This window comes from Scyliorhinus torazame, chromosome 7, assembly GCF_047496885.1.
Source record: "Scyliorhinus torazame isolate Kashiwa2021f chromosome 7, sScyTor2.1, whole genome shotgun sequence".
In the NCBI taxonomy this organism is placed as follows: domain Eukaryota; kingdom Metazoa; phylum Chordata; class Chondrichthyes; order Carcharhiniformes; family Scyliorhinidae; genus Scyliorhinus; species Scyliorhinus torazame.
In genome coordinates, this window is record NC_092713.1 from 267,257,375 (window position 1) to 267,270,635 (window position 13,261).

The 13,261-nt window shown below is 45.1% G+C and overlaps 1 protein-coding gene across 2 annotated transcripts in view; it reads left to right on the plus strand.

Annotated features, from left to right (window-relative positions):
• The first annotated feature begins 398 nt into the window (after nucleotides 1–398).
• Nucleotides 399–13,261, plus strand: part of LOC140427021 (cyclin-dependent kinase-like 3) — a 325,265-nt gene continuing 312,402 nt past the window's right edge. For both annotated transcript variants that reach the window (XM_072512424.1, XM_072512425.1), the window contains exon 1: nucleotides 399–817. The gene's annotated coding sequence lies outside the window, so the exon portion shown is untranslated. The remainder of the gene's footprint in view (nucleotides 818–13,261) is intronic.

A 13,261-nucleotide genomic window follows, 5' to 3' on the forward strand; every position in this document is an offset into this window, starting at 1 on the left:
ATAGGTTCTAGGGGCGAGATCATACACCCACCCCTCCCCCCCCCCCCCTTGACAGAAAGATGCAGCCGGCGCATCACCCGGCTTTTGACGCAATCGAGATTGCTGAGAACATCCAGACGTCACTTGGCAACGGCGGGCGCGGCCCCGTGGCGCGCGGGGGGGAGGGGGGAAGAGTGGGCGGGGCCTCACAGAGTGGGCGGGGCCTCAAAGGATGGGCGGGGCCTCAAGGAGATGGGCGCGGCTTGCAGGGGGTAGGCGTGACTTGGAGGGAATGGGCGTGGCTTCAGGGGCAGGCAAGGCAGATGGGTCGGAAGTGGCGCTTTCCCTTCCCTGCACACTCTCTCTCTCTCAGGGTAGGCTTGGGGACAGCTGAGCCCCGGGGGTTCGGCAATGAGTTAAATGAATGACCTCCGGGGCCGTGCGCCTGGGCCGGCTCCCTGCTCGGATCCGGGTTCCAGACTCGGGTACGGGAACTCCAAATTCCATTGTTTGTAGTAACCACCGGAGTTGCTATGGGAGCGGCCGAGAGAGAGAGCGCCCAGTCATCATTCACACTGTGAGAACAGAAAGACCAGATCAAAAACCATTCGCAGGCAGGGCGATGGGCGTGGGACCAACGCGTGCTTCTTGAATAAGTGTAACATTGACCCCCGGTCAGTTGGAAAGCAGAGCAAATTTTGCACCGAATGGATTTTGTTTTGCTCCGCTGATTAGGAAAAAGAAAACATAAATTCACGAATCATCGCAGGATGGATGTGCCTGAGCACCACGTTAGACTACTTCTGGATTTTCAATGATTACACTCATTCTTACATAGGTGGGTAGTAGAAACAGATGTTTTATATTTCACAGAACCAGGATGGTGCAGATGAGGAGCTTCGGGGTGTGAGCAAGAATCAATTCATTTAAAGTGGCACTGTAGCATCCCAGCGGGTCAGGCACCACATCTGAGGCCAGAGAAGGAAACATAGTTAACCTTGGGAAACTTTAACCCTGTTTCTCTCCACACAGGGCCAAAGGCAGGTACATGGAGTTAGGCCACAGATCAGCCATGGCAGGACAGGCTTGAGGGGCTGAATGGCCTTCTCTTGTTCCTATGTTCCTAGATGCTACCTAACCTGTTGAGTATTTCCAACATTTTCTGTTTTTTTATTTCATCCAGTGCTTGACACACTGTCGCATCTGCTATGCATCTACCAAATACTCAACCTGTACTACATAAGAATGGTATACTCCATAACCACTCTGCTTCCCAAATTGCTGTAAGTTTAAAAAATCAAACCAACATACAAGAAAGACTTATATTTACACAGTGTTATAATCCCTGTAGCGACCAATAACTTTAAAAACCATAATAATTTCCTAATGGCCAATGCAATTGAATCACACAAGATTTCATGTTTGAAGACTTCTACTGTAACAAATAAACTAAACTACTGACAAGCTGGCTGACAAACTGGCCTTTGACAAGGTGCTGTACAGGAGGATGCTAAATAAGATAAGAGCCCATGGTGTTAGGGTCAAGGTACTGGCATGGATAGAGGATTGGTTGACTGGCAGGAAGCAGAGAGTAGGGATAAAGGGGTCCTTTTCAGGATGGCAGCTGGTACTAGTGGTGTTCTGCAGGGGTCCGTGTTGGGACAACAGAAATTCACAATATACATTAATGATCTGGAAGAAGGAAGTGAGGGCATTGTTGCTATGTTTGCAGATTGATACAAAGATATGTAGAGGGACAGGTGTCCAGGAAGCAGAGAGGCTGCAGAAGGACCTGGACAGGCTAGGAGGGTGGCCAAAAAAGTGACAGATGGAATATAATGTAGAAATTGGTAGGAAGAATAGAGGCATAGACTATTTTCTAAATGGGGAAAGGCCTCAGAAATCAGAAACACAAAGGGACTTGGGAGTCTTTGTTCAAGCTTTTCTTTAGGTTAACGTGCAGGTTCAGTTGGCAGTTACGAAGGCAAATGCAATGTTAGCATTCATGTCGAGAGGGCTGGAATACAAGAGAAGGGATGTACTATTGAGGCTGTATAAGGCCTCAGTATCAGACCCCATTTGGAAGATATGAGGAGCGGTTGAGGACTCTGGATCTGTACTCAATGAAGTTTAGAAGGATGAGGGGGGGGATCTTATTGAAACTTACAGAACACTAAGGCCTAAAGAGAGTGGACGCAAGGAGGATGTTTCCACTAATAGGAGAAACTAGAACCCGAGGGCACAGCCTCAGATTGAAGGGACGATCCTTTAAAACTGAGATGAGGAGGAATTTCTTCAGCCAGAGGGTGGTGAATCTGTTGAACTCATTGCCGCAGAAGGCTGTGGAGGCCAAGTCACTGAGTGTCTTTAAGACAGAGATAGATAGGTTCTTGATTAATAAGGGGATCAGGGTTTATGGGGAGAAGGCAGGAGAATGGGGATGAGGAACATATCAGCTAAGATTGAATGGCGGAGCATACTTGATGGGCCGAATGGCCTAATTCTGCTCCTATGTCTTATAGTCTAAATTTACCTTCTTCAATCTGTTCTATTGCATTCGCTGCTCCAAATGTGGTCTATCTACATTGGAGAGACTAAACGCAGACTGGGTGACCGCTTTGCAGAACACCTTCGGTCCATCTGCAAGCAGGACCCAGACGCTCTTGTTGCTTGGCATCTGAACACAGCGTCCTGATCTCATGTCCACATGTCTGCCCTTGACCTGCTGCAATGTTCCAGTGAAGCCCAGCGCAAACTGGAGGGACAGCACCTTGCATTCCTATTAGGCACTGTACAGCCTACCGGACTTAACATTTTACCAGCTTCAGACTGTGAAATCTCTCCTCACCTTCACCCCATTTTTGTTTCCATCATTTATTTTTATTTCTTCCATCAATCTGTTTTTCCCCTACCACCGTCTCCCCTCCCCCAGCTCACCCCACTAGGACCATCTCTTCCCTGTCCCAAGTCATCCCTTGATACTGCCTACATTTGTTCAGCCATTAACACATTCTGATCTCTTTTTTTCTTTTCTTTTTTAAAATAAATTTAGAGGCCCAATTCATTTTTTCCAATTAAGGGGCAATTTAGCGTGGTCAATCCACCTACCCTGCGCATCTTTGGTTGTGGGTGCGATACCCACGCAGACATGGGGAGAATGTGCAAGCTCCACACGGACAGTGACCCAGATCCGGGATTGAACCTTGGACCTCAGCGCCGTGAGGCACATTCTGATCTCTTAATCTGCCATTGTCAGCACCCTTCTTCACCATTATCACTACAATTTACATTCCCTTTGTCTTTTTGTCCACATCATCTTTGTCAATCTTTCCCTAGTCTCCACCTATCACTGGCCCACTATCTAGCCCACTGCTCCACCCCACCCCCCACCCTCAACCTGTTTCCAGTTCTTTCTAGCTTTGACAAATAGTCACCCAGACTCGAAATGTTAGCTCTGTTCTCTCTCCACAGATGCTGCCGGACCTGCTGAGATTTTCCAGCATTTTCTGTTATTGTTTCAGATTCAAGCATCCACAGTAATTTGCTTTTAAACTAAAATCGATATTGACTAAACATCACTTGGTAGGCAACTAATACACTCAACTACGGAAAATGTATTCCCCATTAACTTCTTAACACAATTGAAAACCCCACGCCAAGTTTACGTATTACATTAATTGTCAGCAGAAATGCAGTCCGTGGTTTAAATCCCAATCTCTCCAAGCTCTACTGGTGTGAATCTTCCACTGTCTTTTAAAATAAAGTCCCTCCACTAAGCCTTCTGGGCATAGTTAAATGGATTTCCCAAAACAAGGCACCCTTGGTGACTCCTGTTAGGAAATCAAAGGTAGTTTTAATGGATTTATATTTGAATTGGTAAACATTAGGAATAAGATCTGGTTTTAAGTATGTTCTTTGTCTGGAAGGGGAAAACCTATAGTTAGATTCATGCTGGACAAAGTTGTTAGTGTATGTGGGGGCTGGTTAAGTTCCAACTGTGTTTCTATTGTGCTTTGGGTGCTCTGGCAGGAATAGTAAATAAATAGATCAGCAGAGGTATGCAGTGTTGCTTAGCAACTGGCACTTGTAAGGTAGAGAAGCTATTAAGTTTTAGTTTAGCTCGTATGTTGGCGGTTGGAGACAGGATCTAGGGGAGTGAACATCTCTCAACTCTGCCAGAAGGAAGACGGGACAGGATGGAAGCTGCACAGAGGCAGGCTTCCTAATGTAAAAGTTACAGTCCAGATAACCAGGAAATTGGGACAGAAAGAACATTTCCGACACACAAAGTTAAGAGAACAGAGCCCAAAGTATTGTTCAGAAAAATTAGAGGAAGAATAAACAAAGTGTTCTGAATTAAAGATACAATTGCAGGAAATATATTTAAAGTGGGACAACAGCCTTCAAAGGTGAAACAATTGTCTGATGTAATTTTAATGCAATCTAGGAATCAAAAGTTAAAGCAATTATGAGCAGTTTTCACAGCAGTGAAGACAAAGAAATCCTAAAGGGTTTGGTGTAAAATCCTGTACTGAATTTGTTATTAAAAGTGGAGTAGAAACTTTGTTTAAAAGTGTCATTAGGAAACTCTGGTCTGGATTTCTGAATACAAACCTCTAAAGGAAATCATATTTATGAGAGAAGATTTTAAAGTGTGCTTTTGGGAGTGGAGTTTGGGAACTCTCATGTGACAATCATCTGGAAGCATTCTGAGGAGACACCCACAAACATTCACTTGGGGTTCAGAGTGGAGAGTGTGTATTTTCCCACAGTCATTTTATCTGCTTAAAGGGGACTTTGTAATCCGTGTTAATCCTAAAACCTGGGTATAATTGTTAAGCTAAGCGAGGAATAAAGGCTTATTGAATCATAATCCAATTTTTTCATATTTAATAAATGTTTTTGTCTTATTGCGCACATTAATTAGCGGTCCTGTGATTCTGTTCCTCCATGTTTTATATATTTTTTATAAGTTGTGGTCTTTTGAGCCAGGGTTTCATTCTGGGATCCTCCTGTCCAGTTATGCCATCAACTGGGATTGTAACTCTTGGTCTTTTACTCTCCACAAGCTTAACATTTTCCAACAAAGGATCTGTCCTCACCCGCACACTGCTTGGTGGTTAATCTGGCATAGCAATATCTGTTTCTGGTCTTCTTCCCCAAAACTCTCTGGGCGGATTTTCAGTCCCTTCCTGACGGCAGGATATGCTGGTCTCACTGAAGTCAATGTGGATTTAAATGTTACAACACCAGGTTAAAGTCCAACAGGTTTGTTTCGATGTCACTAGCTTTCGGAGCACTGCTCCTTCCTCAGGTGAATGAAGAGGTATGTTCCAGAAACACATATAGAGACAAATTCAAAGCTGCCAGACAATGCTAGGAATGCGAGCATTAGCAGGTGATTAAATCTTTACAGATCCAGAGATGGGGTAACCCCAGGTTAAAGAGGTGTGAACTGTATCAAGCCAGGACAGTTGGTAGGATTTTGCAGGCCAGATGGTGGGGGATGAATGTAATGCGACATGAATCCCAGGTTTCGGTTGAGGCCGCACTCATGTGTGCGGAACTTGGCTATAAGTTTCTGCTCGGCGATTCTGCGTTGTCGCGGGTCCTGAAGGCCGCCTTGGAGAACGCTTACCCGGAGATCAGAGGCTGAATGCCCTTGACTGCTGAAGTGTTCCCCGACTGGAAGGGAACATTCCTGCCTGGTGATTGTCGCGCGATGTCCGTTCATTCGTTGTCGCAGCGTCTGCATGGTCTCGCCAATGTACCACGCTTCGGGATATCCTTTCCTGCAGCGTATGAGGTAGACAACGTTGGCCGAGTCGCACGAGTATGTACCGCGTACCTGGTGGGTGGTGTTCTCACGTGTAATGGTGGTATCCATGTCGATGATCTGGCACGTCTTGCAGAGATTGCCATGGCAGGGTTGTGTGGTGTCGTGGTCACTGTTCTGAAGACTGGGTAGTTTGCTGCAAACAATGGTTTGTCTGAGGTTGCGCGGTTGTTTGAAGGCAAGTAGTGGGGGTGTGGGGATGACCTTGGCAAGACGTTCATCTTCATCAATGACGTGTTGAAGGCTGTGAAGAAGATGTCGTAGTTTCTCCGCTCCGGGGAAGTACTGGACGACGAAGGGTATTCTGTCGGTTGTGTCCCATGTTTGTCTTCTGAGGAGGCCGGTGCAGTTTTTCGCTGTGGCGCATTGGAACTGTTGATCGATGAGTCGAGTGCCATATCCCGTTCGTACGAGGGCATCTTTCAACGTCTGTAGATGTCTGTTACATTCCTCCTCGTCTGAGCAGATCCTGTGTATACGGAGAGCTTGTCCATAGGGGATAGCTTCTTTAATGTGTTTAGGGTGGAAGCTGGAGAAGTGGAGCATCGTGAGGTTATCCGTGGGTTTGCGGTAAAGCGAAGTGCTGAGGTGACCATCCTTGATGGAGACGAGTGTGTCCAAGAATGCAACTGATTTTGGAGAGTAGTCCATGGTGAGTCTGATGGTTGGATGGAACTTATTAATGTCATTGTGTAGTCGTTTCAGTGATTCTTCGCCGTGGGTCCAAAGGAAAAAAATGTCATCGATGTATCTGGTGTATAACGTCGGTTGAAGGTCCTGTGCGGTGAGTAGGTCCTGTTCAAACTTGTGCATGAAGATGTTGGCGTATTGGGGTGCGAATAGACTTGACATGTATGCTCAAGCCGGGTAAGCGTTCTCCAAGGCGGCCTTCAGGACGCGCGACAACGCAGAAACGCCAAGCAGAAACTTATAGCCAAGTTCCGCACACATGAGTGCGGCCTCAACCGGGACCTGGGATTCATGTCGCATGACATTCATCCCCCACCATCTGGCCTGCGAAATCCTACCAACTGTCCTGGCTTGACACAATTCACACCTCTTTAATCTGAGGTTACCCCATCTCTGGATCTGTAAAGATTTAATCACCTACTAATGCTCGCATTCCAAGCATTGTTTGGCATCTTTGAATTTGTATAAATATTTGTTTCTGGAACATACCTCTTCATTCACCTGAGGAAGGAGCAGCGCTCCGAAAGCTAGTGACATCGAAACAAACCTGTTGGACTTTAACCTGGTGTTGTAAGACTTGGTACTGTGCTCACCCCAGTCAAACGCCGGCATCTCCACATCATGGATTTAAATGGATCGCTGCATCCGCCACAGAAAAACTTGCTGTGCTGGGGCCGGAACGTTTCCGTGCCTGTGAAAATCTGTGAGACTGAATGTAGCAACGTCGGCTGCATTCTCCTTTATATCCAGGGGTTGCTACTTGCACCTTACTTTCAAAGAGTTTTGATTTGATTTTCTATCTCCACAAACAGCAGGTCACATGGGCTTGTTTCCAGGCAGATTTTGTTAGAAGTCACATTCGCCTCTCCAAGCTGCTCCATTTTATATTGTTATGGGCCAGGGTTTAACAACTGCAAAATATATTATGGAGTCCACCTGACCTGCAACATTTATGTTGAATTTGGCTATGATGAGCACAAGAGCCTGCCTTTCAAGTGTTATTCAACGGAGTTCTTAGGCGCTTTTAATTTAAAAAAAAACAAGTTTTATTCTAAGAATTTAATTAACATTTGTATAAACACACACAGCAAGAATTTTTATCAACGACAAACATTTTTAAAAAAATTTAGAGTGCCCAATTCATTGCTTCCAATTAAGGGGCAATTTAGCGTGGCCAATCCACCTAACCTGCACATCTTTGGGTTGTGGGGGCGAAACCCACACAAACATGGGGAGAATGTGCAAACTCCACACGGACAGTGACCCAGAGCCGGGATCGAACCTGGGTCCTCGGTGCCGTGAGACAGCAGAGCTAACCGCTGCGCCACCGTGCCGCCCTATCAACTACAAACATAAAAACCCCGCACAGTTACAGTAATCTATGTATAACCCTGAATGAATTCCCCCTTAACTGTTCCAATTCAATAACAAAATCCAAGTAAAACCAGAAACCCCTTTTCAAAGGCGTGGCCCAGCACATGGCATTCTCACTGTCTTTAAGACTGGTTATTGATTCTCTGTTCCCCTTTTCAAACAGCAGATTTGAATTCCTTCCAGAAAGCAATTATCTCTTTTAAGTTACCAAGCAGTCTGGAAACAGCTTTTAAAATGCAGATAGCGAGGCAGGCCAAAAGAATGTCTGTTCTCTGTCTGAGTCCACAGCAGCCAAATGTGAAAGCTAAACCAAAAGAAAACTCCCAGAGCCACAACCCAACTCCACATCCCAGCTCCACCCACACAATGACATCACTGAAGCCACGTGATAAGACAAAAACATTTCTTAAAGGGACACTCACATGACAATATGAACATACGAACAAGAAACAGGAGCAGGCCATTCAGCCCCTTGAGCTTACCCCACCATTTAATCAGATTATGGCTGATCTGATAGTAACCTCAGACTTGCGTCCCACCTACACCCAATAACCTATCACCCCTTGCTTTTCAAGACTCTATCCTCCTCTGCCATAAAACTATCCAGACTCTGATTCTGGCCTATCCTTTCAGGAAGTGAGTTCTAAAGACTCATTGTCCTCGGAGTGAAAACATTTTGTCCCATCTCCGTTTTAAAAAGGTGACCCCTGATTTTTAAACAGTGACCCCCTAGATCTAGATTTTCCCACACGAGGAAACATTCTCTCCACATCCAGCCTGTCAAGACCCCTCAGGATAGTATATGTTTCAATCAAGTCACTTCTTGTTCTTCTAACCTCCAGCAGATACACGCCTAGCCTGTCCAACGTTTCTCAGAACACAACCCATCCATTCCAGGTATTAGTCTGGTAAACATCTCTGAATTACGTCCAATGCATTTATATCCTTCCTTAAATAAGCTGACCAGTACTGTGCACAGTATTCCAAATGTGATCTCACTAGTGCCCTGTACGACTGAATCATTACCTGGCTACATTTTTATTCAATTCCCCTCAAAATAAATATAACATTCTATTTGCTATCCTAATTACTTTCTGCGCCTGCACACTAGCCCTTTGTGACTAATGCACTCAGACAATGAGATCACTCTGCATCTCAGAACTCTGCAATCTCTCTCCATTTAGATATGCTTTTTTTTTCTTCCTGCCAAAATGGACAATTTAATATTTCCCCGCATTACACCCCATTTGCCAGATATTTGCCCACTCACGTAACCTATCTAGGTCCCTTTGTAGCCTCCTTATGTCTTCTTCAGAACTTACCTTTCAACCTATCTTTATGTCATCAGCAAATTTGTTGACCATCCCTCTAATGCCTTCATCCAAGTCATTTATATAAATTGTAAATAGTTGAGGCCCCAGCACTGATGATCCTTGTGGCACACCACTTGTCACATCTTGCCAACCTGAAAAATACCCATTTATGCTTACTCTCTGTTTACTGTTAGCAGTCAATCTTCTATCCATGCCAACATGTTGCCCGCTAAACCATCAGCTTTTATTTTTTGCAATAACTTTTGATGTGACACTTTATCAAATCCCTTCTGGGAACTAAGTACAGTACATCTATCAGTTCCCCATTATCCACAGCACACACTATTCCCACACTGAGCTTATCCAAGTGCTATAGTTTCTTTAATAAAAACTTCCAACATTTTCCCTATGACAGATGTTAAGCTAATGGACATGAAATTTCCCACTTTCTGTCCCCCATCCTTTTTGAATAATGGAGTTACATTTACTATCTTCCAATCTAATAGGACCTTCCCTGAATCAAAGGAGTTTTGGAAAATGAAAACCAATGCATACACTATCTCACGAGACACTTCTTTTAAGACCCTAGGAAGAAGTCCACAGGACTTGAACTCTTATCAGCTTGCAGCTTCTACAATTTTCTCAGTACCCCTTCTCTGGTGACTGTATTTTCCTAAGTTCCTCCCTCATTTCTATTTCCTAATGTATAGTTGTTTTTGGGGTGTTACCTCAATCTTCTGGTGCAAAATACCTGTTCAATTCATCTGGCATCTTGTTTTCCATTTTAAATTCTACAGACTCGCTTTGTTAACTCTTTTTCTTTTTAAAACATTTATGAAAACTCTTACTATCTGTTCTCATATTTCATAGAATAATAGAATCCCTACAGTGCAGAAGGAGACCATTCAGCCCATCAAGTCTGCACTGACCCTCTGAAAAAGCACCCTACCCAGACCCCCGCCCTATCACTGCAACCTTGTAACCCCACCTAACTTGCACATCTTTGGACTGTAGGAGGAAACGGCAGCATCTAGAGGAAACCTACGCAGACATGGGAGAGCGTGCAAACACCACACAGACAGTAACCCAAGGCCAAAATTGAACCCAGGTCCCTGGTGCTGTGAGGCACCAGTGCTAACCATTGTGCCACCCTGGCTAGCTTTCTCGCATATTCTAATATTTCCCTCCTTATTAATCATTTACTCATCCTTTGCTGTACCTTATATTCGGTTCAATCTTCTGACATGCCACCTGTTTTAGCAGAATTGTATGCTTTTTCTTTAAATTTGATGCTACCTCTAACCTTTCTAGTTAACGAGGGGGGTGGGGGGTTCATCACTTGCTCTTTTTCTTATTTGTTGGAATGTATCTACTGTGTCCTTTCTGAAATATCCCATTAAATGTTTGCTACAATATCTTTATTGACCTATCCCTTAACTTCACTTGAATTAAAGAAGACAGTTTAGAACATAACCATCTCATAAAGTTGTTCATGACAATAGTGCCTTTCACTATCACTGGACACTCAAAGCACTTTATAGCCAATGGATCACTTTTGAAGTGTAGTCACTGTTATAATATAGAAATTGTGTGAAAATATTATATTTGATTAAAATTATAATTTAAAAAACTAATCAAACTGTGTGGGATTACACGTACAGTCAATCATGTTAAGATCAGGTTGGCATGTGTGAACTGACTCCTCTCTTTGTCCCACTCCTGAATTGGTTATAACAGAGTTTTAAATTAAAAGGAAAGTGATGTTGCCAATTACATATATATTTAACTGTGTATAGCTCAGTGTAAGCAATAAACCAGCCATGTTCCTTAAGTGAACAAGTGAAGAGTTTCACAGCTAAAAAATGCAGAAATTATTAACAAAAGTTTAAAATGTCCAAGTATGTCCAACTACCCACTAATGTAAGAACAACACACACAATACCATCACCTGCCTGCTGCCAACACCCCCATCAAAACAAGAAAAATGTACAGAGTATCAGATCTTAAATAATTGGTCAAGTAACAAGTAAAGTCAGCAAAAAAAATTAATGGATTGTCCAGAGACTTGTTTACAGCTGAAAGGCCCCTTTCCACTGTAGCCATTGTCTCTTATGGTTTCTCACTGGAGACAGTAGCGTTGATTCAAAATTCTCCTTTAAGAACTCATGGCATGCAGCAATGAGGACTTCTGGTGGGCTTTCAAAATCACAAACAGTTCAGCTTTGATGAAAGAGGTTTCAGAAGAAAGAGAGATGGAGTAAGGCTGTTGCCCCTGTGGCAGTCTCTCTGACTATTCAAAATCCAGCATCTTTTCACCTAAGAGCTGGACCTCTCGGAGAGCTTTGTGGAATTAAAAAAAGTGTCTTAATGCAGTGGCATGTGGTTCCATCTGGTCAGAATGGCAGGAATTCACACCTGATTCTGCACTTGGGGACTCATTAATTATGTGTGTGCAAGTATCCCTCCTAATCACCTGCTGGATCAGAAGCTGATTGGTCCACCACCACCGATTTGCGGGTTCATATGTCCCGGCCCAATATTTAAAAGACAGTCCAACACAGTCATTTCATTCTCTCCAGCCCACCTGTTGCCAGGAGACTGTGTAGGGTGTCTGGAACCCAGAGGCAAAAGGTTAGCAACTTCATGAGGAAGTCAGCACTCCAACTCATCCACCATGCCTTTGAGGCCTCGATTCAAGGATACTGGTCGCAGAGGCATGTCCTCTATCCAGGGAATGGCTCTAGGACACACACTAACCGCACCTCTCCAGCCTGGGAGGCTGTTGCCTAGGACATCAGTGCAACTGTGTCGGAAGCGCCTGCATTGCAGGACGCGGATGAAGGATCTCACCCACGCCACCAGGATAAGTTTGCTCTTAGCTCCCTCCACCAACACATTCTCAACATGGCATCATGTAGTCCATCGACTTCTTCATGGATCTGAGACATTCATTAATGGGGGGGCACAAATCAACACTTATTTTCTCATGGATATTTTCACATCGCCACCATCCATCTATCATGTTGCTCACACTCCACCTTCTGGTTCTTTCCAGGAGGCTGCAGCTGAGATTTCTGGGTGGGCCTGGGATCGTTCCTGTGGCAATGTGGAGATTGACCTCTCCCAGCTGCATCAAATCCTGACAATCAAAGTGAGGCAAGTGCACTTTGAAATTGCTTAATCTCGTCCACTGAAACTGCCATTTGTTTTTTGCAGGCATGAGCAGGTCATGGCAAGCCAGGCAACCAAGCAGCTCTCTGAGCACCCAGAGCATGTCTGAGGATGAGGGGGCTCATGAAGAACCATCACAGTGCTCACCCGCACCCTCCACCAGCACATAGACACTCGGTGGAGCGTGGCTCTAGATTACACTTGGGTTCACTTTCTGGAGAACACCTCACAGACATGTCCCCACAGCAGTTGGAGGAAGGGACAAACAAGGCCTCTGGCACTCGGAGGGCTGCTGGAGACCAGCCACCGACCTGCTCAGTCCCAATCATATGATGGGCCTCTGGAAGCAGCTGCTAACTTACTGCTGGAGATGCAAAGGGAAGGAGCAGAACATCAGGCAGAGCTTCACCAGAGTAGAGTGCATGATGGAGTCCCTCTGCATTCTCTCTGAAGTCATAGCTCCGACAAGCGAGCGCCTCAAGGCCACCATGAGAAAGTTGACAACTGCCATGGAGACTTTGGTCCAGTAGGTCTTGCTGGATTTGCACATGGCACTGCACTCCATGGCCACACACTCTGGTGGGCACCATCAGGATGTAGGCAACATGGGGATGAGGCACCATGACCTCCCTCCAGGTACTCCATCACCTGCAGAAGTTAGGCCAGGGATCTCTAGCACCCACAGGGATGATGAGTGTCGCTGGACACCTTGGGAACCTCCTTTCAGGACAATACAAGGATGTGTAGCCACTCAGAGTCTCTCTGCCTTTGCCCGCACCAACTCCAGCAGTACAAACTGCCATGGGCCCTTCTGCCCCTGAGCAGGAGACCATTGTCAGGCCATGACCTTCCATGGCTCGGGCCACCAGACAATGTCCACCAAGGTTATCACAGGCAT